Raw genomic sequence first — 26,313 nt, 5'->3', positions numbered from 1 at the left:
TTCATCTCTCCTTGCACTTTATTTTTAAGGCACTAAATATGGACACTCTATATGAAGGTCATCGAGATTCTGGGGCCCATGAACAGTACTCATTTCCTTTTTCTCCAGGCCATTAAGAAATGCCAGAGGGAGAAAATGAGGGGAAGTGCAAAGAGATATGTGTATGGGTGCTTTTAATTTGGGTGCTGACACTCCTTAGCTCTCCCATGAGGAACTAAGGCATATTAGGTACATGGAGATTGATTTCCTATATGCATGGCCTGAAGAAATATCAAGGCCTGGGGACAGCAGAGGATGGGAGCCAGAGATGGAAAGACTCCACAGAGCTGCCTTCCCAGGGAAGAGACTGGGAAAGGGACATTGCAATAAAGCTCTTGGTGTCCAATGAACAGATCCAGAAGATGCAAGAGACTCGGCACCATCTAGGGAGGAGGAATTCGTTCCATACCATGCTGACAAAGCAGGAGTTGCAGGGCTTACACTCAAAATCCTTGTTCAACTCCAGCACCTTTCCCCTCCCATATCTCTGAAAAATATGGATTTGAGGTGGAGAAATCAGTTTGTGTTTTAATCCTGGTTCTGTTGCTACTGCTCAACAGAGAGGGGTGAGGGGGTCAGGTCCCTCCCTCTGAGCTCAAACTTTAGAGTCTGCAAATGATGCTTATCTCCACCTGCCTTCTTCCCCTGGGTGACTGCAAATAACAAATGAACTGTGACAGTCATTCCCAACCGAGTGCAGCATCCCATCCACGTAGAGATTTTAGGCCCTTTTTGTGATTAGAAGTGGGGAGAACATATTATTCTTTCTCAAATAGAAGAGCAAAGTTGGAGTTAGCACTACAATTGGAAATGTGCCAGCTTATTTTAAAATACACTAATATAAAATGTTTTTAAAAATCCAAAGCAACACACAAAAATAGCACACAACCTATTATTACACAACGAGAAAATAACCTTCTAAAACTAAAATTATATGGGTGCCCTCCCCCCTTTTTCTTCTTTTTCAATTATTAATGTCACTTAAAAAAAAAAAAAACCTAGGGATTGAACCCTGGGGTGCTTTACCACTGAGCTACATCCCAGTCCTTTCTTAAAATGTTTTCTAAATTTTGAGATAGATTTGCACAAAGTTGCCCAAGCTGCCCTTAAGATTCTCTTGCCTCAGCCTCCCAAGAAGCTAGGATTCCTGTGTGTACATTATATCTGGCCCATCAATCATTTTTATGTTACTTTAAAATGTTCAGGGGCTGGAGTTGTGGCTCAGTGGTAGAGCACATGCCTAGCATATGTGAGGCCCTGGGTTCAATTCTCAGCATTGCAAATAAATTAAAATAAATAAATAAATAAAAGATCCATTAACAACTAAAAATATATATTTTTAAAATATGCATACATATAATATCAGAGACTTGGGAGATTGATTTGGGAGGATCCCAAGTTCAAGGTCAGTCTTAGAAACTTAGTGAAACCCTGTCTCAGAATAAAAAGACTAAAGAAAAAAAAAGGCTAGGGATGAAGCTCAGTTGTAGAACAGTCTTAGGTTCAATCCCCAATATCTCAAAAAAAGAGAAAATAAAAAAATGTATTCCAGAGAATGTTTACATATTGCAACATTCCCAAAAAAACAACTGTAATAGCTGCTTATTTGGATGATCTCCTGTTTTGCTAAAAATTTAGACTGTTTCAGAAGATCAACATTTTAAACATTCTCCAAGTGTAGAGAGCATTCAGAATTTTTCATTTAGCCAAAAATCACATTTTGACTTTGAAATTCTAAAATTAAATAGTTTGCTCTATATTGGTTATTACTATACTCTTGAATCACCTAGAATTTTCAGGTCCAGAAGATCCAAGAGTAACAAGTAATATCCCTATCCTTATGAGGTTTACATTCTAAACACAAGGCAGGGTGGAGGAAAAATAGATGAAAAGAAACATGGAACAAATGCATAAAGAAGAATCCGGTGAATTGAAGAGTTAGGGGAAGAAATAATAAGTCACTTGATGCCAGATACCAAAGTGCCATTTAAGTAGAGACCAGCAAATATGAGGAATTCATGGGCATGAATTCATGGGAGGGAAATAATACAGATACAGAGAGCATCAGGTGCAAGGACCTCAACCAAGGCGCTTACTTAGAAGGTGAAGGAACAACCAGAAAGCCAGGAAGGCCTGAGCAGTGCCCTTGGCAAGAGAGAGCATCGTGGTTGATATCAGCACGCAGCTGGGGTAAAGACCATGTGGAGTATTATGAGTTGTTATAAGGGTTTTGAGTGCTGCTCTGAATAAAGATGGACACATGGAAAGATTTTGAGCGGTTAACAGACATTATCAGACTTAAAAATTTTGAAATAACATTCTGGCTTCTATGTTGAGAATAGATCTTGATGAGAGGGGGTCAGAAGCAGGGATGTCAATTAGGAGACTTCCAATGGGATTTACTGATGGTTATACACAGACTAAGAAAGGAAGAGGAGAATGAAGATTTTTGTCTGACAACTAGAAGTATCAACTAAATTTTTTTTTAATATTTATGTTTTAGCTTTTTTTTTTTTAAAGTGGACACAATATCTTTATTTTATTTTTATGTAGTGCTGAGGATCGAACCCAGTGCTTCACACATGCCAGGCGAGCGCGCTACCACTTGAGCCACATCCAGAGCCCCTCAACTGAATTTTTGAAAATTGGCAGAAATATGTTAGAGAAGGGGGTGAGTGGATGAGAAGTAGGAGTCCAGTTTTGGACACAGTAGTTTTGAAATAACTATCAGATTTCTGTCTCAGTCAGCTATAGCTGAGTCACATGGACCTCAAAATTCAATAATTTGTAGGACGTAAAAACACAATCCATAAAAGAAAAAAAAATTAAAAGCTGTTCAGAAACTGGGTACAGTGGTGCACACCTGTAATCCCAGTGGGTCAGGAGGCTGAGGCGGGGGGATCATGAATTCAAAGCCAGCCTCAGCAAAAGCAAGGTGTTAAGCAACTCAATGAGACCCTGTCTCTAAATAAAATTCAAAAGAGGGCTGGGGATGTGATTCAGTGGCTAAGTGCCCCTGAGTTCAGTCTCCGGTACCCACACTCCCCCCCCAAAAAAAAAAGCTGTTCAGAAGTTACACACCAAACAGAAAAACTTATAGAGTCTATAAAGAATTCATGTGGACAGTTACAAAAAGGAGATAAATAAATGGCCAATAAGCAAATTAAAAGTTAGTCAACATCATTAGTCATCAGGGAAATGAAATTAAAACCACAATGCGATGCCCTTTCTACCCATCTGAATGGTTACAATGGAAAAAAGACTGTTAATGCCAAGGGTTGGAGATCAGCAATGGGCACACTCTCCAAACTCATTCACCTGTACCCTTTAATTGTATGCAATTTATATACATAAATTCAGTCTAGGGCTGGAGTTGTGGCTCAGTGTTTAAGTGCTTGTCTAGCATATGTGAGGCACTGCGTTCGATTCTCAGCACCACATATAAATAAATGAATAAAAGAAAGGTCCATCAACATCTAAAAAAAAATTTCTTAAAAAAATTTAGAAGAGCTGAGGATGTAGCTCAGTTGGTAGAGTGCTTGACTCACATGCACAAGGCCATCGGTTCAATCCCCAGCACAACAAACCAAAACAAAAAATTTAATCTAATATTCATTGTTTAAAAACTCAAAGACTTAAATCCATAATTATTTATTATAGATTGTGAGCCTGGGAGTTAAATGAGGAACAGCTGCTTCCAACTGGGCCTCAACTAATCAGTGGGGTCCACTCACGTGCCTGGGAAGAGGTTAGGATCGGCTCTAACCTGACATGGCTGAGGCCCATTAGCTAGAAGCTCATCTTCCTCTTGACACCAGAAGGCTCACCTGACCTCCAACTTCTCATAGCAGAGACACAGGAGACATTAAGTGGAAACGCACAAGCGCTGTTGAGGACAAGGCTTGCGACTTGCACACTGATAGATCTGGACACACTGCCCCAGTACCACCCCAGCATTTGAGAAAACAGCAGAAGCCGGAAAGCCACTCCACCTCCTTCCTCTCGTCTTTCTCCCAAGGCAGGTCACAAAATCCAAGACCACTCTCTGACCTTCTCCTTCCCTTCTTTTCTGAAACAGGTCAAAAGCCTGGTGGTGCTCGCCTTATACCCAGAGAAGAAATATCCTTACTTCTAAAAAGACACAGAGACACAGAGAAGAAGCAGAACACAGAACCTAACTTTCCCCCAGTTGATCCCTATTAGTCTACACCATTCTGTTTTTCAATTCTATTTCTCTATGGCTAGCCACTCTTCATCAAACCTAGGCATAAAGACACACAAGTGTACCCCTGTCAGTTTCCAAGATTGCAGAGTCACATAAAAATCGCATTAAATAGATTGATATGCTTTTCTCCTGTTGGTCTTTTGTTATGGAGGCCTCAGCCATACACTCTGGCAATGTTGCTTTTCCTCTGCAGCACCATGAATTCTGCCTCCTCCTGTGGGCAGGCAGAATAGACCCTACCTGTTCAGAGAGAGGGAATGTAAAATCACAGGGCAAAGGCTGTGGACATGGTGCAGTCATCTCAAATGGACATAGACATATGGAAGCCTCACATAGACAGCGGGAAATGCATGTCTGGGCTAAACACCTCCCTGTGCTGATTGTCAGAATGAACAGAAGGGTATTTAAAAGACCATGAGACTGGATGAATCCCTAGAGAATGAATGTTGACCAAGGTGAGGAGAGGCAAGGCTTGGAAATTAAAGGACCGAGTGTGGATACAGAAATAGGGTGCTGGCAGAGCAGGTGAAGAGTCAGGAGAGAAGAACATTCTAGAAGACCCAAGGAACTGTTTTAAAAGGAGGAATGGATCAGTTATAATATAAATGGGACTGTAATAACCTTGATCTTCTTGTATAATCATTTCATTGTGGGGTACAACTAGGATGGTTAGAATCTGAGAATCTGAGACAGAAAATGTGCCTTCCAGAGAAGCCCAGCCTACCTACAGGCACATAAAGGAACCAGCTAAAATTAGCTGAGCTCACACTGAACTAGAGCTTTTACTACATTCCTCCCTTTAGATGTTCCAGGGTCAGTTTCAGCATTAGCAAAATCTATAGCCTAATTATTTATGTATTGAGTATTTATTGGAGGCCAACTTTTGTCATACAGTATTCTAAGCAACGAGGCTGTAATAGAAAATAAGTGGGTTTCCAGCTATCACAGAATTTACATTTCAGCAGAGGAAACAAAAAAATATATATAAAGGAGTACAAGAAATGGGCAAGAAACTTCTTACAGTGGTAAATATCGTAATGATGAAAAAGAGTGACAGCTAGAGGGTGACTTGGGGAAATATTTTGATTGTATGGTCAGGAAGACTTCTCTGAGGAGGTGATAGTTGGCTCAGATCTAAATTATTCTATCTATGGGGCTGGGGATGTGGCTCAAGCGGTAGCGCGCTCGCCTGGCATGCGTGCGGCCCAGGTTCGATCCTCAGCACCACATACAAAGATGTTGTGTCCGCCAAAAACTAAAAAATAAATACTAAAAGTTCTTTTTTTTCTATTTTTTTTTTAATTTTTATTGTTGTTTGTTCAAAACATTACATAGTTCTTGACATATCATATTTCACACTTTGATTCAAGTGGGTTATGAACTCCCATTTTTACCCCGTATAGATTGCAGAATCACATCGGTTACATATCCACTGATTTACATATTGCCATACTAGTGTCTGTTGTATTCTGCTGCCTTTCCTATCCTCTACTAAAAAAAAAAAAAAAAAAAAAAAAAAAAAATTATTCAATCTAATCAAATCTCCAGTGAGCTTCATTATAGCTTTTTGACCCTCCTTGGCATCATCTCCTAACTTCCTCATCTCCTCAAAATAACCTTCTGAGAGCTGTAAGTAAAATGGAAGAATAGGGACACCCAGAGAGATCTACCAGTTGCCAGATCATGGGATCTCAAATCTGGCCTCCTCTGGCCAAACAAGAGCCCTGGTATAGCTTCCGTTAAAGTTATTCAAAAACCAGAAAGCGCTCCTTTGACTCAGAAACTCTGCTTCTTTATGGCAGGAAGAGAAGAAACCAAACTCTGCAGAAGGAAAAATCATGGGCTCCAGAGCCCCCCCCCCAGTGGTCATGACCTCCCCACTTTCTATAAAACAAAACAAGGTGCCCAGGGAAATGTGTACTGCACCTTCCTGAGACCCATCAGCTAGCTCAGGTGGTACAAATGGCTATTGGAAAGAAGGCACTAGCTCAGAGGGATGAAGGAACTTACCCAAGGTCACCAAGTTGATAAGTGACGACACCAGAACATGAACCGAAGGCTGTTTCCAAGCCCCTGTTCCTTGGACTCAATGATTCTGCCAGGCTGCCACACTGGACATTAGAAACACATAGACCATTAGAAGACACAGGGCAGAACGGACTCACCTGTAAAATTCTTCTAAGGGGAAAAAAGAGAGGGAGAGGGAGATCAATAATGCCATGTTGTATTTTTAGCGATGGGCAGCCAGAATAGCACACAACCCTTCACCGGAAAGGAAAGGTATGTGTATTCCCTGGGGCTGGAAAGTTGTTAGACATTAATAGCAAGAAAATTGTTAGGAAGCTGACAAGAGGTAAAGGAAATGTCCTTGCTTTCTCCCCTGCAAAAACCTTGTAGGAGGAAATATGGGTGAGAACCCAGGCTTGAAAATCGAAGGAGATTTGGGATGGGAGGGGGACTACAGTGGGGAGGAGAATGAGAACGTTAAAATAAAAAAGCAATAGGAAATGGAAGAATTTCAGGGTAAACAGGCAAATAAGCTTAGTTATGGCAAGAAAAACAGGGTGGTTAATTAACAAGGGGGATAAAAATGGCCTGCAGATAATATTTATCATCCCTCCCAGTTTTCCTGTGGCTTTATTTGTGCCCATCTGTCAGCTCAATCTTTTCCAAGTGTCTGCTGCCTCATATACAGGCCATTAATTTATTGAAATATTACTGGAATTAGATTGCTTCTGACTTTCCTGTTGTATTGTTTTTAACTTTTTTTTTTTTAAATTCGTATTTATTTGTTTGCCTCTTGGTGTTTAAATTTGGCAAGTGATGTCTGAGCTGGAATCAGTCTTCCCAGTCTGTGGCAGAAAGAAAACAGAGGACTCTTTTCCATGGAGAAGCACAGCCATCTACACTTGCAAACCGCTTTTACCAAATGTCTTTGTACATGTATCCCTCTTCCCCTGAAGTGAGAAATCTGAACCTGAAACATTCTGACGAGAACAAAGAAAGCCATTGCAATGCTGTATTTATGTGCCTTAGCAAAGAACAGGGCTAAATGGATCATCCTTATTATGAACACATCCAGGTTAGATTTAAAAAAACAACTCAAGAGAATCCACTAAGAAATAAGAAGGTAATGAATTCAAATTATACTGATCTTAATTTTGAAAACAGGGATAAAGAGCCTTCCTGTCAAGTCAGTCACTGGCTGGTAGGAGTCTGTTTTTAGCCAGTGACCACCAAAGAAGATAATACTGACATTTTTAATGTCACATAATGTTTTTAATCAGCAATTGCATGCAGAAGCAATTCAGCAAAGACCTGAAGCCTGATTTGATGGCTTCAGCTTCCCAAGACCCCCCCAAAGAGCAGACAGGCCACCCAAATCCTCCACTTGTCAAGCCAGCTCCTGCCTCAGGAGGGATTTGTGAGGCTTCACTTCAAGGACTACCACCCAGGCGGGTTGGCTGAAAACGTGAGCTGCCTATTATTTCTCCTTCATTTCCCAGGATGTCTGGGTGAGAGAGTTCCGCACCTCCTGATGGGCACAAGTCCCAGCCTTCTGACATTTCCTTCTCACACTGAGCAACTTTTTAACCAGAGACTCCCAGCTGCTCCTTGCCCCCCACCCCAGCTCACTGGTTGGCAGTCTGGTGTGCAAGACAGATGGGGAGAGCGGGAAGGGGGGGGGAGAACCAAGCCGCTTTGGGAGGCCTGGTTTGCCTAAAAACAAAAACTGGAGGGGGAGGAGTTTTAAGAGTTAAATGATAGAAGACAAAACAATTAGTTTCCACAAAGTAAATTAGAATACAAGTGATGGATCACCTGCATCTCAGAGAAAGCAAAGTCTCCAGGATGTAGAAAGAACTCAAAAAACTTCACACCAAAACAAACAACAGCAAAAACCAAATAACCCAATCAATAAATGGGCGAAGGAACTGAAGAGACGCTTCACAGAAGAAGATATACAATTGGTCAACAAATAGATGAAAAAATGTTCAATGTCTCCAGCAATTAGAGAAATGCAAATTAAAACTACACTGAGGACCCAACATGGTGGCCGGCGAGGAGGCAGCACTTTCAATGCGTCCGCAGTAACGGGATCAGAGAGACCCATTAATACACCTACATGCGACCTGCTGAGAAACTTCTAGCAAAATTCCGCCGAAAGGAGACCTGCCGGAAATTATGACTTCTTCCCTTCCCTTCTAATACCTTTCCTCCCAAGCATCAAATAAATTTATAGGAGTAAACAGTAACTCAGCAGTCAAACAGAACAAGAAGCAACATGAGCAGCATGAAAAAGCAAGGAAGAAAAGGAGTACAAACAATGCAGGACAGCCTAAATATTCAGGAGGACCTAGAGTCATCAGAAAAATGGTCAAATAAAGAACTCAAGGAACACCTTAGACAGATGGAATGGAAACTTAAAGAGGATACGAGACAGCAAATTCAAGCAGCGAAAGAACACATCGAGAATGAATTACATAAACAGATAAAAGAAGAAGTTAAGCATCTTTATCAGGAGATAGATAATAGATTGATTATTATAAAAAATAATCAAACAATAATTCTACAAATGAAGGAAACGATAAACCAAATTAAAAACTCAATTGAGAGTATCACTAACAAACAGAGTGGAGCAAGTAGAAGCCAGAACGTCCGATAATAAAGACAAAATATATCATCTTGAAAAGAGTCTAGCCAACTCAGATAGACTGGTTAAAAATCACGAGAGAAACACCCAAGAGATATGGGATAACATAAAAAAAACAAACTTAGGAGTCATCGGGATAGAGGAAGGTATAGAGATTCAAACCAAGGGAATGAGTAACCTGCTAAATGAAATAATTACAGAAAACTTTCCAGAAATAAAAAAGGAAACAGATATACAAATTGTAGATGCATACAGGACACCGAGCAAACAAAATCACAGTAGACCAACGCCAAGGCACATTGTTATGAAGATATCCAATATACAGAACAAAGAGAAAATATTAAAAGCTACAAGAGAAAGGAGGCAGATTACATTCAGGGGTAAACCAATAAGGTTAAAAACAGATTTTTCATCACAGACGCTGAAAGTGAGAAGATCCTGGAACAATGTATTTCAAACACTGAAAGACAATGGATGCCAACCAAGAATTCTGTATCCAGCAAATTAAGCTTCAGGTACGACAACAAAATAAAAATCTTTCATGATAAACAAAAGCTAAAAGAATTTGCAGCCAGAAAACCAGCATTGTAAAGCATCTTGAGCAAAACACTACACGAGGAAGAAATGAAAAACAATAACCAAAGCCAACAGTGGGAAGTACCTCAGTAAAACTATACTGAGATTCCATCTCACTCCAAACAGAATGGCAAGTATCTTTTGTGTGTGTGTGGTGCTGGGGATTGATTTTTTTTAGGGCTTTGTGCATGCAAGGCAAGCACTTCTACCAACTGAGCTATACTCCTATCCCCAGAATGGCAATTATCAAGAATAAAGTAACGATAAATGTTGGTGAGGATGTGGGGAAAAAGGTACACTCATGCACGGTTGGTGAGACTACAAATTGGTGCAACCACTCTGGAAAGCAGTATGGAGAATCCTTAGAAAATTTGGAATGGAACCACCATTTGACCCAGTTATCCTGCTCCTTGGCATATACCCAAAGGACTTAAAATCAGCATACTACAGTGACAAGGCCATACCAATGTTTATAGCAGCTCAGTTCACAATAGATAAGCTATGGAAGCAACCTAGGTGTGTTATGTTCGAATTCAGGACCCCCAAAAGACCACCAGAGACCAAGATCGATGTAAGCAGCAAAGAGATGTTTATTGCGAGCTAGCTCTGTCCTCCGTGCACACAAAGCAACTGGTGACGCTGAGAGGCCCTGAACCCAAGGTTTGCAGCAGTTTTATAATACTCTTTGGGGAAGGCAGGGACTTTACATACATCATAGCATCTCCTAGCAAATCACACACCGTGGGAAAATCATAAAACAACTCTAAAACATGATTAGCACATTCACTGGCGGGAACCAGTTGGGTAGGGGTGATTGGTTAGTACAAGAGGGGGATTCGTTTGAACTGATTGGTTTAAGCCATGAGGGGAGTATGTGCTGAACTACATGGTTTCCCAACATGTTATTAACCACCATAAACTACTGGGAGGGTCACCTGGCATCCCAGGTATTTTCCCTGTCTCATGCTGATTGGTGGTTGCTAGGGGGTTGCTATGGCTCCTCATCTAGCCTAAGTCAGAGACACCTGGCTCTAAAGATCTCTTCTGTTATTTGTAGATAAACAACTCAGCAGGGTGGATATGTGCCTAGGAGGGCTCTGTGAGTCTTTCCAAGGACAAGGGTCATGCCCCTTTCTTTGGACAGGCTTTGCTCTGAGGTAGAGGCTGGTTTCTCAGGTGCCCTTCAACAGATGACTGGATGAAGAAAATATGGTATATATACACAATGGAATATTACTCAGTCATAAAGAAGAATGGAATTATGGCATTTGCCGGTAAATGGGTGGAACCAGAGACTATCATTCTAAGTGAAATAAGCCAATTCTCCCAAAAAAACAAAGATCAAATGTTTCTCTGACATGTAGATGCTAACACACAAAAGAGGGGGCGGGTAAAAAGAATAGAAGTTCATTGGATTAGACAAAGGGGAATGAAGGGAAGGGAAGGGAGATGGGATTAGGAAAGACAGTGGAATGAATCAAACATAACTTTCCTATGTTTATATGTGAATACAAAACCAGTGTAACTCCACATTATGCACAACTGCAAGAATCGAAAGTTGAACTCCGTGTATAATATGTCAAAATACACTCTGTGAAAATAAAAATATAAAATATAAACAAAAACAAAAAGAAGCAGTGAGATGGGCTGGCAATGGGAAGAACCTGGTCTTACTTCTTGTCTCATCAGCACCTATCCCACCTTCTGGGTGCCACCTGGCCCTGGTGGCAGAATCCCCATCTCTTGGATCCCCTCCATTTGCTCCTGCAGCTGACTTTCCCCACTTCGACATCGATGGACTCCTGGTGGCCACCACTGTGATCCCATTTCCTGTCCGAAGGGTACCCGGGCTCACCTTTAAGGCAGAAATAACCTGAGGAGCCTGGGATCTGTCATTTCACCTTCCCTAGAAGGGTCCCTAGTGACCCCCTGATCTGGTACTCCCAGAGAAATCGGGAAGATTCTTAGGAGATTGTTAAATAGCATTGATGCATGGAAAGTCTGCATAAATGATGACACTCAATTCTCTGCTTCTGCTGGCAGGTGGGGTCTGCATAAGGTTGGCCTCTGCAGCCAAGAGGTATTGCAGCTCTTCATAGTGGGCTATGCCCTCCAGCATTGCAGCAGACCTCAGCAGCCCACCGTCAATTTCTTCCTTTTTCTGGGTTCTTGTCCCATGAATTCAGAGAACGAAACCCACAGACCAGGAATAGTGAGTGTAAGAGCAGGATTTATTAAAGAATAGAAACAGGAACAGAACTATTGCCCTCTAAGAGGGACTCAATAGCAGGTTTTCCTACCAAGTGTGCTAGTCTAGGGCTTTAGATAGCACGTGGATCACTGCTACTGGCCCAAACTTATGCTAATTAGGGTTTGGAAAAATACTAATGCTATGGGTCAAACTTTGAGTCCCAACTTCCATTCAGGTCTGCCCTACGTCCATTTTTTTCTCTGCAGGTCACAAAGCAGGAGGTTGAGGTCATTGGACAGTCTGTGCTTACAGGTTCTGAACTGCAGTGCTGTGTGACTGGCTGCTGCAGCAGGTGTTTGCACTGTGCCCAGACCTGGCCACTGCAGGGTGGCAGGTCGGCAGGCTTTGACATGGTGGGCTCCAGGATGCTGGGGTCTGAATTTCCTGCCCATGCCAGGCCACCACTCCAATGCTCCACTGCCACTTCCTGGCAGGGACCAGTAGTCCAGCTACGTAGCTTGGCAGCCAGAGAGCCATGTCACTAGAGGTAGGCACTTCTACACAGTAGAACAATTTAACCCAAGGAGCCCTGTAAGGGATATAAGGAGCCTGCAGAGAACAGAAGCAGCCACCCTGAGAGATGCTTCTTTGGCTTAGAGATTATTTTGAGAAACTGCAGATGCAGGAGAAGCTCTGAAAACAAAAAGTTCCCTTTTGTAAGGGGAATTTACATCTGGAAAGGAATTCTCCATTTGCAGGTTGTCTGAGTAAATCAGTGGAGACTCCTTTCACAAGAAAGCACCAAGAAATCTGCATAATGACACCTTCCTAAAACCAGCCTCCCCAGAGCTTGCCATTCAGTTGAAGATGTGTTTCAACTCAAAGCCATCTCTGAGATTTACTCACCTCTCCCTCTGTATCTCCCACCTCTACCTGAAGCAAACATGTTAATTTTTTATGTAGTCTTTTACGCTAAGAGTTCCCAGCTAAAAACTCAGAAAGGATAGAGATAAATCGATTTTTCCTCACCTAAACTTGCCTGGATGTTGACAGGCAGCAAAGGCCTAATAATAGAGAATATTCATGTACCAGGATCATTTTGCCTCATGTTATTAGATGATCTGAAATTTATATGCAAAGGCTGGCTTTGAACTTGAGATCCTCCTGCCTCAGCCTCCCAAATGGCTGGGATTACAGGTGTGCACCACCACACAAGGCTCCATTTGAATTTTAGCCTGGTCTGTTGGGGTTTAGCACAGGAACTCGGTCCAAAACAACAGCCTCCTGTGATTTTTATTAAACAACCAATATTCACTAAAATAGTAGATATTTACCTGGTAGAACTTGTCCTCGACCTCCTAGTATCTATGTCTCTCTTCGGACTATAGTGGTTGTTTATAAATAATGGAGTGATCCGAGTAAGTTTTCTTTAAGTCTGGCTTAAATAAAGCAAAATGTAAATGAGCTACGTCCTTGGATTTTATGTCATGTTGATTAAATAACCATATACAAACCTTCAGAAATACAGTAAAAAATGACTACACATTGCCCAGCTCCAAAGACTCATGATTGTCCTTGACAATATCTCCAAAAGATTAAGAGCATGTGTCAAGTCCTGAGATTCAGCCATCTTCCATAATTCAGTTCAGTAAACTTTTATCAATCATTTGCTGTCTACAGGTCACTTGACCTGTCAGTCATTTCAGGGGGCATAAAGATGAATAAGCATGGTACCTGCCCCAGAAGAACTTATTCATTTTGCATCCATTAAGGGATTGACACCATTTTAACACCCAATTTTTATCTTCTGCTCCTATCAAGGCTGCATTGGTCAGAATAAAACCACCTGCTGCCCCTTGTGGTACAATCCTATAGTCAAAATGCTAAAGAAAAAACAAAGGAGGAGGGAAATATCAGAAAATATTGTCCTAGGTGATTAATTTGTATATTGATTGGACTCTCTTTTCGAGAGGCATAGTCCTCCCACACACCCAATTTTTTCAGATGAGTTCTCAAATATTTGCTCTCATTGTAACTTTGTTTTGTTTGTTTGTTTGTGTTTTGTTGTTGTTGTTGTTGTTGTTTTGTTTTTGTTGTTGTTGTTTTTGGCGTTGTTTGGTAAGACCCATGAAAGGAAGAAAACCAAGCTGGCTTCTTGGCAAAATGCAAAAACCAGTGAGATAAGGCTGCTAAGGAATGAGCTCCATCAAGTCTTACAAGACTTGAAGAGTTCCCGCTAAGCAGAGCATGGGAACACAAACAAAAATACTATGTCCTGCCTAGAGACAATCAATTCTAAGGAACCCTGGGTGGAGCCAGTGTTTGAATTCAAATCAGCAACATGATGCCCATCCTAGGCAGGAGACAGAAGGGTCAGGAGGGCACAGGCCAGAATGAGCTGCAACCTTTTCTCTGATATCCTAGAGTCTTTTGCCCACCTTTAGCCCTGGTCAGTCAAAGGCTCCATCACTTGAGAAAATATTCTATCCTGAGTCTAGATGTGCTTGGAAATAAAGTATACGGGAACGCCACTCAAATATGCCGCATTGGCCTAGGGGCTATTTAGAGGTAAAAGCAACTAAGAACCAGCAGATGCAGGGAAAGCTTTTTACCTCCCTCTAACTGCCTGAAACTAAAAAGTTTCCCTTTTTGTAAAGGGATTTTGCATTTATAAAGGAAATTTACATTTGTATTGCGTCTCCCTCCCAGAAAGAGAGGTACACCTGGAGACAACCCTTCCCACCTGACAGACTTATCTGCATAACAAAACAACCTGCATTCACCATGCATTTCCGCTTCTCACCCTCCCATAGCTTGCCCTTCCTGCTCAGAAATCCCCAAACCTCCTTCCCTTTGTTTAACTTAAGATAATATATAAACCTCAATCACCTGGTTACCTCCTGGAGCCACATTTTTTTTTCCTTTGTGAGTTCCTGTGCACACATATAAAATTAAGATAATTTTTTTTCTCTAGTTAAACTAGTTTGCCTCCTGGGCTCCAGTCATTGAACCCAAGACGGTAATGTTACAGCACAGTGGAGGATCCCTCTGCTCACCACAAGGAAACCCATCACCCCAGAGGCAAGGCCCTCATTAACATGAGCTAGCTGGTCAGAAGGTGGCAGACTCTCACCCTCCAGGGCCACCTTTCAGGAGCCTGCTTTACGGGTGGTTTATCAGAGACTGGTGGGCATCTTCTCACCAGGGAAGGTTTGTGGGCAAATGATCCTAATCCCCTAGTCACCAGAGGTTCTTAGTTCTGGCTCTGCCTTCATTATTTCTTCAGATTACTCTTGACACAGATTAGTTTGCCCACGTGCAGTTCCTGACATATATACAGGTGAGAGATGGTAGCTTCCCCAAGGCCCTCTTGCTGACCATCAAACTCAAGGTAATGGAAGGAAACACTTCCCTCACTATTGCGGAAGGGTCAGGTGAAGTTAATAAGGGAGTCGGGCACAAGACTTGGTCTTTTTTTTTTTATTATTTTTTTGGTGCTGGGGATTGAACCCAGGGTCTTGTGCATGTGAGGCAAGCACCGAACCGACTAAGCTATATCCCCAGCCCCCAAACCTGGTCCTGAAACAGACTGAATTTGGGGTCCCCGGTGAATTAAGAGCAACTTCCTCATACTGAGAATGGAAAAAAGCAACTCCCTTCCCTGACAGGCACCAAGCAAGCAGAGGGTAGAGACGGCCCCTCCTTAGGCCTGTGTCACCCAGTCTAACTAAATCTACATATGTGCCTTTTTCTCCTTAAAAACTCAGCTCACCTTCAGAGATTCCAAAAGTGGAACAAATCAGTTTCTTCCATCTTCCTTCAAAGCTGGCTTTGAATAAAACCTATTTTCCTAACAGTTTGACTCTGAGCATTTCTGGAGCTTTGTACCCCAGCCTCTTCCTCTGTAGGCTGGTAACCGAGTACCTGGTAATAGTCTCAAGACTCCTTGTATAAGAGGAAATGGATTCTTCCCTCCCCTTTAGAAGTTACATAAATCCTAGCAAGGTTGTTGATGGAACTTTCTGGGTACCCTATGACATTGAATAAGAACAGATAGCAGTCAGGCAATGAGTTCCAATTGTTCAAAGACAGAGAGCACTCTGGGAGACTAACCTGTAGAAATGTTAATGAGTCAAGTCCTTTTTCAAAGGTAAAATACAGTGAGGCTTATCTATGGGAACACTAACCAACTCCTTTGTCCCAGAGAGGTGGAAAACGGAAGGCAGGAGTAAACCCAGACTCCGGTTAAAGGAAGGATTAAAACTCAGGCTAAAGAATACAACCAATAACCTTGGCACTTTTTCAATGCCTGTTTAACATAGACTTCGGTCAGTGCTCAGACCGAAACCTTATAAGCCCTTAAGCTCGAACACCAACATGGGTTTTCATGTTCTCAGGCCCCTACCACATTGTGGGAGTTCTTAAATAAGTCCCACTCTGTTTAATGTCAGTAGATTTTATTCTTCAAATTTGCAAAACAAGAACCCAGAAGGAATTTGGTCTCATATCAAAATTCTGGTGTCAACATATCTGAGTGGAGTTAGTCTATATTAGAGGAAGCTCAATCATGCTGAAGCCAGATTTAAAGTTAGGTAGTCGGTGTAGTTAGGTAAATCGAGTCTAATGTCGAGTGAGATCTAAAATGGAGGCCATGTTGAGAATGAATTCCCGGAAAAGTTGAGCCACTCTCTCGGAATGTTAATGAAGTCTAGGAAACAGCCCAAAGAAGTGTTAATGAACAGCAAACTTGAAGATGCTGACTCAGAAGTGCCCAGATTACTTCTTTGGCCCACCTGTGTCCCAACCCTTCGGGCCTTCCCACCTACATTCCATCACTGAAAGAAACTATAAAATGGAGAGACAACTGCACTTCCACGGATTCCATCTCTTAGATCCCCTCTTCCTCCGGGAGAAGTCTTTTCTGCTGTCCTTTAATAAACTTCTATTTTTCCACTCTGACCTTGCCTCGGCGTGCTTCTCTAGTGTTATACTTCAACATTGAGGAAGCAAGGACTAGTCAAGCGGTAACAATGCTATCATAAACCCTCACATGCTGAAGTTTGATAATAAATTTCTGGGCTGAGTAGTTGGGGTTTGGGGGTTCAAACAGCTGACAAAGCCCTGCAGCATTCTTTCCACCCACTTTTCACCTAACATCTTGCATGTTCCTTGTGCCTCACACCCTTGACTCCTCAGTCCAAATTTCAACAAGACTTTAAGTTCTCCAAGCAGGATTTGAAAGGATGATCCTTTTATTCTATTTTATTTATTTATTTGTGTGTGTGTGTGTGTGTTGCTGAGAACTGAACCCAGGGTCTTGTGCATGTGAGGCAGCCTGAGCTACTTCCCCAGCCCTTTTGAAGTGGGCTATTACTCATGCAAAGATCAACTTCCTCCAGTCAGAATTTCCAGTTTTCTCCGAGAGGGCAAGGATCATATTTTATTGATGTTTATGGGTATTTTTTTTCCATACACCTCAACTCCAGTATATGGCACCATGCCTCGTTAAAAATAACACAGTGATTCCGTTCTTGAAAAATCAGGATTGGGTCCTCTTTTCCCAGGTGATTAAACACTTGGGAAATGCTGCGGCAAGAGCAGAAAGTTAATTTTATTTAAAAGACAGAACAGAGATAGAGTCCTCCAGAGAGGAGGGGGTCCAGAACTGGTGTCTGAGGGAGTGGGGGGGTCCTTTCCTCTCGTGCCCCCTCTCCCATACTGCCTACATGACCAAAAGGCAGGAAGAAAGCTGTTGGGGTGGTGATTTCTTGTGTCGGAAAGTGCCGTCTTTCCCCTCCCCTGGGGGCTGCCCATTTCCTTTTATTTGAAATCAGTACCTGTCCCTTGCCCCATCTCATCAGCAAGAGCTTTTCAGGGGGTAAAAACATTTTACTCTATTGTCTTAGGAGGAATTATTATTAAAAAGGGAAAAGAGCCAGAATTACAGGTGCAAAACCGTATTCCCAGCAGGCTCAGAAGGCTGAGGCTGGTGGATCCCAAGTTCAAAGACAGCTTCAGCAACAGAGAAGCACCAAGCAACTCAGTGAGACCCTGTCTCTAAATACAATACAAAATAGGGCTGGGGATGTGGCTCAGTGGTTGAGTGCCCCTGAGTTCAATCCCCTGTACCTGCTCCTCCCCCGCCTAAAAAAGGAATGGAAAAGGGTGTACACTGTGCACACACACAGGAGTACTCAGTGATGAGTAACCCAAAGGGGTGATAATAAATGTGGGATTTATAGGGCTTTACCTAGCATGTGCAATGCCCTGGGCTATGGGTTCAATCCCCAGCACTGAAGGTAAAAAAAGAATTTGGGGTTTATATAACTAACAGGAAAAGGAGGAAAGGACGGAAGAGAAAAGACTTATATGGAAAGAATAGGGGTTTTGGGTTTTGTTTGGGGTTGTTCCAACAAATGGGAAGCACTCTACCAACTGAGTTATATCCCTAGCCCCTTTCTTTCTTTATTTTAGTTGAAAATGGTGTTTAGCCTTGAACTCAAAGCCATATCTTTGAAATTCTCACTTGCCCCTGCATATCTACCATGTATACATAAACATCATAATAAACTTTTGTTTTTCTCTTGTTAATCTTGTTATGGAAATTTATCCCAACTAAGAACTATAAAGAGTAGAAGGAAACAATTTTTCTTCCCTTCCACTTTCCTCTTCTTCCTCTCTCCAGCCTCTTCATACAACACCCAAAGAAGGGGTTATCAATAGGAAAAGGATAACACATGCTCTGCCTTCTCTCTGGCTGTCCCTCTCCTGGTATTGAAACCAACTAATGGGCCAACTTGTGCTTTACAAATTGTCCTGTGCAAACTTGCTTTTTACTGTCTTTACACCTGTCCATCATTCTAAGTAAGTTCTAAAGAAAAGCTACACCTGAATGATTAAGATATTAACTTCTGGAGCCAGTTATTCTAGGAAAAAGTAACAAGAGAAATATCAGTCATAAGACCTCCTAATCAACAATCTTTCTTTAGGTTTACAGAATCCAGATATCTGGTGATCTTCAGACAACATCAGAATGTGCATTAGAGAAGCAGACCACTTCAGAACTAATGACTATCCTAGCACCCACTCATCTGTGGCCCAAAGCACATTTCCTTAAAATTTCCCATACAAAATCTTTACTTGTTGTTAACCAAGATGACCAACTGTCCAGTCATTTTTTTTTTATCAGCCACATCATCATAATAATGTTGTTTTTCTACCACCAACTTGCCTCTCTACAAATGCGCTTCATCATTCAGTGAGCCTTCCGACCCTTTTACACGGTAATAGTGTCCCAGGGTAGTGGGAACTAAAAGAAGTAAAAATATTATGAATGTTGGGAATTTAAGAACGTCTATTTGTGAGGGTGCTGTGCATGGGAACTGTGCTGGATGCCAATACTCTAAGACAACAAAGGAAAAGACAGGAGGAGAGATCAGGGACTTGGATTCCAAAAGGCCATGGGCCCCTGAGTTAACTCCAATAGGCTCCATCCACACTGACCCCTGAAGTTAAGCAATCGGTGAAGCCAGATTTAAAGTTAGGTAGTCAGTGTAGTTAGGTAAATCGGGTCTAATACCGAGTGAAATCTAAAATGGAGGCCATGCTGGGAATGACTCAGGGAAAACACAGGACAACTCATGGAATGTTAATGAAGTCCCAAAGAGGCCCTAGGCCAAAGTCCACCTGGAAGAAGTATTAATGAATAGCCCCCAGCAGATTTGAAGATAGCCCATCACAAAGAAGTGATAATGAAGTCCTTCCTGCTCAGACTACTTCTTTGGCCCACCTGTGTCCCACCCCTCGGGCCTTCCCACCTACATTCCATCACCAAAACTATAAAAAGGGGAAACAACCGCACTTCCACGGATTCCACCTCCTGGGTCCCCTTCTTCTCCCTTCCGGGAGAAGTCTTTTCTGCTGTCCTTTAATAAACTTCTAATTTCTACTCTGACCTTGCTTCGGCGTGCTTCTTTGGTGTTATTCTTCAACACTGGGGAAGCAAGAACTCGTCACCGGTCAACAGCGGTAACATCGGGATAAATTTGTGCTTCAGTGGAAATCTGTGCATTGTCTAGACTCTTGGCAGTCTCCTCTCTGGGTTACCTGATTCTGTGGGAGCTATTTGATAAATCTGAGCTCTATAGGACTGATAGTAATGCAAAATAATCATTGGCTACTCACAGGCAAATTCTGTCTTATGTGGTAAATGTTTCACTGACTTCCGTCTCCTAACGTAAAAGAAGTTTTAGAGGCTTTTATACATTCCACATTCCTATACTCCATATATTGGTGTTGCTTTTACTTTTCCTTGTACCTAGCAGTTATATCTGACCTAATAAATTCTTTAACAGGTGTTCATTTTTACATCTGTATCGGTGCCTGGTTTGACGCCACGATTATCCAATCTTGACAGAAAGGACTAAAGAGTGGTCACTAGACCCTGCTCAAGGCACACTAGCAGAACAACAGAAGCCTCCTCTGGAAGCCCCGGCCTTTTCTTTTCTTCCCACCAAGACTCCTCAGATGGAACTCTGTTACCCAGGGAAGGTGTTTCCTCTTCAGGGCCAGGGGTAGGAGGTTTAATTCACATCCAGGGGACTGGCAAGTTGGGCTGCATCTTAACTCCACTGGAGCCAGGAGTCATTTGCAAGTAAATTAAATTTCACTCTCTTCTCTTTCTCTAACAGTCCTTTACAGCAACAAGAAGTAGCTACTGAGAAGTTTTCATAACGAAAGGGCAAGGTTTGGATCTGAATGCTAAATAAGGCTCTTTAAAGATAAAAATCAGCCTGGGTTTGGTGGCTCAGATCTCTAATCTCAGCTACTCATGGGGATGAGGCAGAAGAACCTCAAATTGCAGGCCAGAGGAGCCATTTAATGAAACCCTATCTCAAAGTAAAATGGGCTGGGGATGTAGCCCAATGTTAGAGCACTTGCCTAGTGTGCACAAGGGCCTGGGTTCAATCAACAGAACCAAAAACCAAACAATAAAAGTCACAAGTCGTCCCTCTTCCTAGTGTTGGTATGTGGTGCTGAGGATCAAACCCGGGCCGCACGCATGCCAGGCGAGCACGCTACCGCTTGAGCCACATCCCCAGCCCCCTAGTGTTAATTTATAAGCCTTCTTCTTTTTCCCTTGGCCACTTTCTCTTGGGGCTGCTGGAAGACACGGTGTTCATTGTATATTCACCAAAATATATCAGGTGTAGAAATAGACAAAAAGCTCAGGCAGGAATATTATTAGTCTATTGGAGGTAGCCGGGAATTCCTGGGTCTGCTATTGTGCTGAAACTCAACAATTCAGAGGAGATCATGCAATGGATAAATGAATAATCTGGATCTAAATTGGTGTCTCCTAATATAGTGGGGACCATATGCTAACCAGTCACCCTCTAGAACAGTGGTCTCCAGTATGAAGAGTATTATATTTTCCAATTGTTTACTTTATTTTTAAGTTAAATTTATTTTTTACTGATGTCTTACTTATTTTTGAATATTTTGTTATTTTATAATATAGTCCGATTGTAGCATATGCCGATGTATATATATATGCATATTTATATATAATTTATAAATGAATACTACATCAGGGGTGTATTTGCTGGAAAAAAAATATGATAAAGATGAATACTCAAAATTATAATAAAGATGAATAATCAAAACAGTTTAGACACAGTGGGAGGGCAGCCATCAATAAGCCAGGACATCGGGCCTCACCAGGAACTAGCCCTGCGGACGCCCTGTCTTGGCCTCTAGAACTCTGAAACAATAAACTGTTGTTGGAGCCTCCCATTCTGCGTGGTGTGTTTTGGCAGCCCTGCAAAACTAATAGACTTACCCACTTAAATTCCACTGACTAAAATAGCTATTAGAGCCAGGCCCAGTGACATACACCTACAATCTCAGAGGCTCAGGAGGCTGGGACAGGAGGATCCTGAGCTTAAAGCTAGCCTCAGCGAAAAGCAAGGTGCTAAGCCAATCGGTGAGACCCTGTCTCTAAATAAAATACAAAATTGGTCTGAGTATGTGGCTCCGTGGTTGAGTGCTCCTGAGTTCAATCCCAGGTGCCCTCCCCACAGGAATAAGAAGCTATTAGAGTTGAAGAGAGTGTGGTCGCTAAGAGAACTGGTTTCAAATGAGAAGGAATCCTCTTTGAGAAACCAAGAGAAATTTTCTGTCCCTAAGGAAAATGCGTGAGAACTTTCCTCACCCTTCTACCTTTGGCCTCGAAGACTTGTGGCCTTTCTTGCAGAAATTATAAGATCAGTCTTTAATACCTTTTCCTTCACCCATTGGCTGCACCCTTGTCACAAAAGGCAGGTTAACAAGAGAGGCGTGCAAATCTATTGGCTTTAAGTTTTATGTGCCATGAGAACATCTGTAAGCAAACGAAGGCCTAAAGAAATAGTTACTCTGGAATATTTCTTACAGTGGGTTTGATGAAGAGTGGATGGTCCTGGAGGAATATAGTAGGGCAAAAGGTATGATCTAATGGAAACAAGATGGGAGAAACTTAGCAAGGTCTGTTGTTCAGATTCTTCTGTGTCTCCTCGTCTTGGGAGAGGTATAGTTTGAGTTTGGAATGTTCACCAAAGGCCCACATGTTAAAGGCTTGGTCCCTGTCCCGAGGTGCTACTGGAGGTGGTGGAACCTTTGAGAGGTAGGAACTAGTAGAAGAAGGTTAGGTGATCAGGGGCATGCCCTTGAGGGGAATATTGAAACATTGGCACCTTCCAGTCTCTTTTTTTTCACTTCCAGGCCACCTTGCAGTAAGCAGATTGCTCTGTCATGTGCTCCCCACCATTATATGCTGCCTCATTGCATGCTCAAAGCAACAGGACCAATTGATCATACACTAGAACCTCTGAAATAAATAAACTTTTCCTCTCTTTAGGTTGATTTTCTCAGGTATTTTGTTACAGTAATGCAAAGCTGACTAACCCAGGAGATAAGGGTATTTCTTTCCTCCAGGTATAGGGAGAGCACATTTCACATGAGGGTCTTATGATTTGCTTCAGGGGTCAGAAAATCCTTCATAGAGTTTATAACCAACTTCAGGGGGGAAGAGGCAGGGAGAAAGTCAGCATGACCCTCTTCTCCTGGCTTTTCCTTAGATTTTTTTTTCCAGCTTAAAATATGCAAAATGCCAAGGTACCATTGGCGAGGGGGGGGGGTAGCATGTCCTAAGCCTCATCAATTCCATCCTGAAAGATTTCTAGCATTCAATTAAAAAGTAAGAGTCCTAAGGGTTTAAAAAAGAAAGAAAGAAAGAAAGAAAGAAAGAAAGAAAGAAAGAAAGAAAAGAAAAGAAAAAAGAAAAAAAATTGGGAGGGGAGAGAAGAATCTTTTAAATTCCAAGAAGATATAAAGGAATGATACACACACAATACATATTTCCTTAAAAATATCTAAGCTGACGAAACCTAAACCTTCTCTCAAGTTTTTTTTCATTTTTTAAAATTTTCATTTGTTATATAAGACAGTAGAATGCATTACAATTCATATTACACATATAGAGCACAATTTTCATATCTCTGGTTGTACACAAAGTAGAGTCACACAGTTCATGTCTTCATACGTGTACCTAGGGTAATGATGTCCATCTCCTTCCACCGTCTTTCCTATCCCCTGCCCCCTCCTTTCCCCTCCCTCTCCTTTGCCCTATCTAGAGTTCATCTAATCTTCCCATGCCCCCCCCATTATGAGTTAGCATCCTTAAATCAGAGAAAACATTCTGCATTTGCTTTTTTGGGCTTGGCTAACCTCACTTAGCATTACATTCTCCAATTCCATCCATTTACCTGCAAATGTCAAGCTCTATGTCTTACTGGGAGCACATGGGAATAGTCTGTCTTTTCCTGATCTGCTTCGGGACTTACTCTAGTAGTTCCCATGGCTTTCAGATTCCTGTCTACTCTGCATTTCCTTCCTCTCTTGCTCACAATCTTTCAATGGTGCCAAGCCTTTACCTTGGCACTTGACACCGTCTTCAACCGCCCTGTCTCGAAGTCCTTTGGCAGGCTTTTATCCTGTGCCTCGTGTCCTGCACTGTGATCAGAGTTCCTGAACTTGCTTTCTTTCCTATCTCTGTTTCTACTCACACTATTACTCACCCCACCCCATGCCTTCCTTTCTCATCAAAAGAAAAAAAGGTATAGCCCTGACATCCCAGAAAATAGAAACAAACTCTAAGTACAAAAAAGTGAGAAAAGAACTTGTTGGAGGTGCTGAGTGTGCTCTTGTCCAGGCATCCAGTTGTCCGTGTGCAACGTCTTCAGTGCTGGTGTTTCACACTCATAAACAGAAGGGAACAACAGTATGTCTTTGACAGTAGAGAGGGAAATCGCATCTAGAAGATGGGAGAACTATTACCACTAAGCAACACAGAAGATGAAAGGAATAGTGGAAGCTGCTGGTACATTCTGGACAACTGGAAAACTCAGAAATTCTTCTTCCGAAATTACCTTTCACAGTCAGTCTACGCCTTGGAAAAAGCAATAGTAGCTTGACCAGAAATGGGTTCCTCTTCTCCCTTCTCTCCTTTCTCCCTTCCTCTTTCTTTTCTCTTCCTTCCCTCCCCCAGATTTCCCTTCTGTACTGAACACCGACTCACATCTGTCGGTAGCCCTCAGCTTTCCTTCCCTCCAGATGAGCTACTGGCTGAAGGGAACTACCTTGCTGATGTCACACCCTTTGCTATGTCACACCTCTTTGCTAAAAGTCCACTCTGCACAGGGCCCACTGCATTCAAGAACTGATTTGTTCGGGGTTAGGAAGGTCCAGGGCTCCTAGGTAGCCTGGTCTATCCCAACCCCAGGGCGCCCCGTGGCCGACTTCAGGACTGAGGCTGCTCCATGCTGCACCACAACCCGACTTCCCCCTCCCCATCCTGCTTCTTCCCCTTTCCCTGTCCACATGGATTCTGAAAGCCTTCCCAAATAAACTTCCTGCATGCTGCTCTCCGTGTCAAAGGATGCTTCCCAGGGGACGGGGACCCAGTCTGTCATCTATACCACCTTCCGTGTGTGTAAGAACTAGTGATTTAGGGGAAGTTGAGGAATATTGAGACTTTTTTTTTTTTTTTGATGGTGGCGGCTAGGTGGGGGGAAGGGGGGGCTTGAAATCCCAAAAAGGATCATTGCAAACGGGGGAGGAAGAATCCGCGAGAAGTATACTTAGGTGCATGATGGTATCTCCCTGAGCTTGGACAAGGCCTGCCCAGCCAGGCCTGTGAGGAGGTGGGAGTGTAGGATAAAGGGGACGATGCTTAGACACAACTAGTCCTTCCCTAAACCCCGACCGTCTCCTCTAAGAACCTCTCCTCCTGTTCAAGGAGAGTTTCGTGTCCATCCTAACAGTACTCACAGCAATTACCTGGACCTCGGCCTTCTGTGTCCTTTCCTGACCCTGATGTTCACAACATCTCATTGTCGGAATTGCAATTTTTTTTCTTTATTCCCTAAAAATGATTTTCTATCATGAGCATAAAATACCAGACCAGAAGCAACAGAGTATGTACTTGCTGTTCAGAGTTGGAGCTACAAACTGCTAAAATCTAAAATCAGAATCAGATGCCTCACTCAGGGACCACTTGTATCCAAGTCACATGACCACACTTTGCCTCATTCTTCTTATTTTTAAGGTGGGTACATTCATGCTCACACTGAAAGGGGATTTATTTATTCATTTATTTATTTTTAGTTTTTTGTAGTACTGGAGGTAGAACCAGGGACAAATAACCACTGAGCAACATCCCCAGTCTTTTATATATTTTTTTTTAATTTTGAAACAGAGTCTTGCTAAGTTGCCCAGGCTGGCCTCCAACTTGCCATTCTCCTGCCTCAGCCTCCCAATTAGCTGGGATTACAGGCATGCACAGCTGAACCTGTCTGGAAGGGATTTTATAGACTCGAGTTTGCAAAGTCCGTTTTGAAGTGGCTAATAATGTCCCCTGAATGTCCAGTAGTCCAGGTTCATGTTCAAGCCTGCATATGGTTTCAGTTGCAGGAGCCTGGCTTTTAATAGATAAGGTTAACTGGACTAAAAACATTCCCTTGAGGGACTGTGAGTTTCACATTGAATTTTGAGCTTCTGACACAGAAGTGGACAAACCAGTGTTGAAAAGATCACTGAAGATATTCTCAAGAATTCCCATTCCTGGTTGGCCAGAGACACACAGAAGAGACTCTCCTCCTGGTAGGTTCCATCTCTCTTCAAACCCCGCTGGAGACATGTAGTAAAAGAGCCTTAGCTGAAGCCAGGCTCCCACATAGTGCTGTTACTGCGATTGCCGTGACCTTAATTACTATTGCCTATTATTCAAAAACACTAATTGAGTCATGGTCCCATTGCAAATGTGACTTAACTTGCTGTTTTACTGCTTGCTCAGGCACTGAAAATAAAAAATAATGGCAGTTGTAATTAACTCAGAACCAGCTATATAACCTGCCCCTCAGCCCGTGACGGGTAAAAGTTCAATTAAAAAGTAAAGTTATTAACAGAGTGAAGGTTTGGTCACATCTGTCATACAGAGTGTGACAGAATACAAAAATTACCCCATGCCACCAGAGAGGGACTCACTAGATATCTGCAATAACTTTATTTTGGGGCTTTCAAAAATAAAGA

At 42.3% G+C, this 26,313-nt stretch overlaps 1 long non-coding RNA gene across 7 annotated transcripts in view; it reads right to left on the bottom strand.

Annotated features, from left to right (window-relative positions):
- Window positions 1-26,313, bottom strand: part of LOC120885379 (uncharacterized) — a 92,209-nt gene that overhangs the window by 50,147 nt on the left and 15,749 nt on the right. For 6 of the 7 annotated variants that reach the window (XR_013429515.1, XR_013429517.1, XR_013429523.1 and 3 more), the window contains exon 3: window positions 6,275-6,375. The exons of the other annotated variant lie outside the window; for it this stretch is intronic. This is a non-coding gene — a long non-coding RNA (uncharacterized LOC120885379). The remainder of the gene's footprint in view (window positions 1-6,274; window positions 6,376-26,313) is intronic. 7 annotated transcript variants of the gene reach the window in all.

This window comes from Ictidomys tridecemlineatus, chromosome 13 (genome assembly GCF_052094955.1).
Source record: "Ictidomys tridecemlineatus isolate mIctTri1 chromosome 13, mIctTri1.hap1, whole genome shotgun sequence".
In the NCBI taxonomy this organism is placed as follows: domain Eukaryota; kingdom Metazoa; phylum Chordata; class Mammalia; order Rodentia; family Sciuridae; genus Ictidomys; species Ictidomys tridecemlineatus.
The sequence above is the reverse complement of the archived record's forward strand: the minus strand, read 5'-3'. Positions and strand labels throughout refer to the sequence as shown.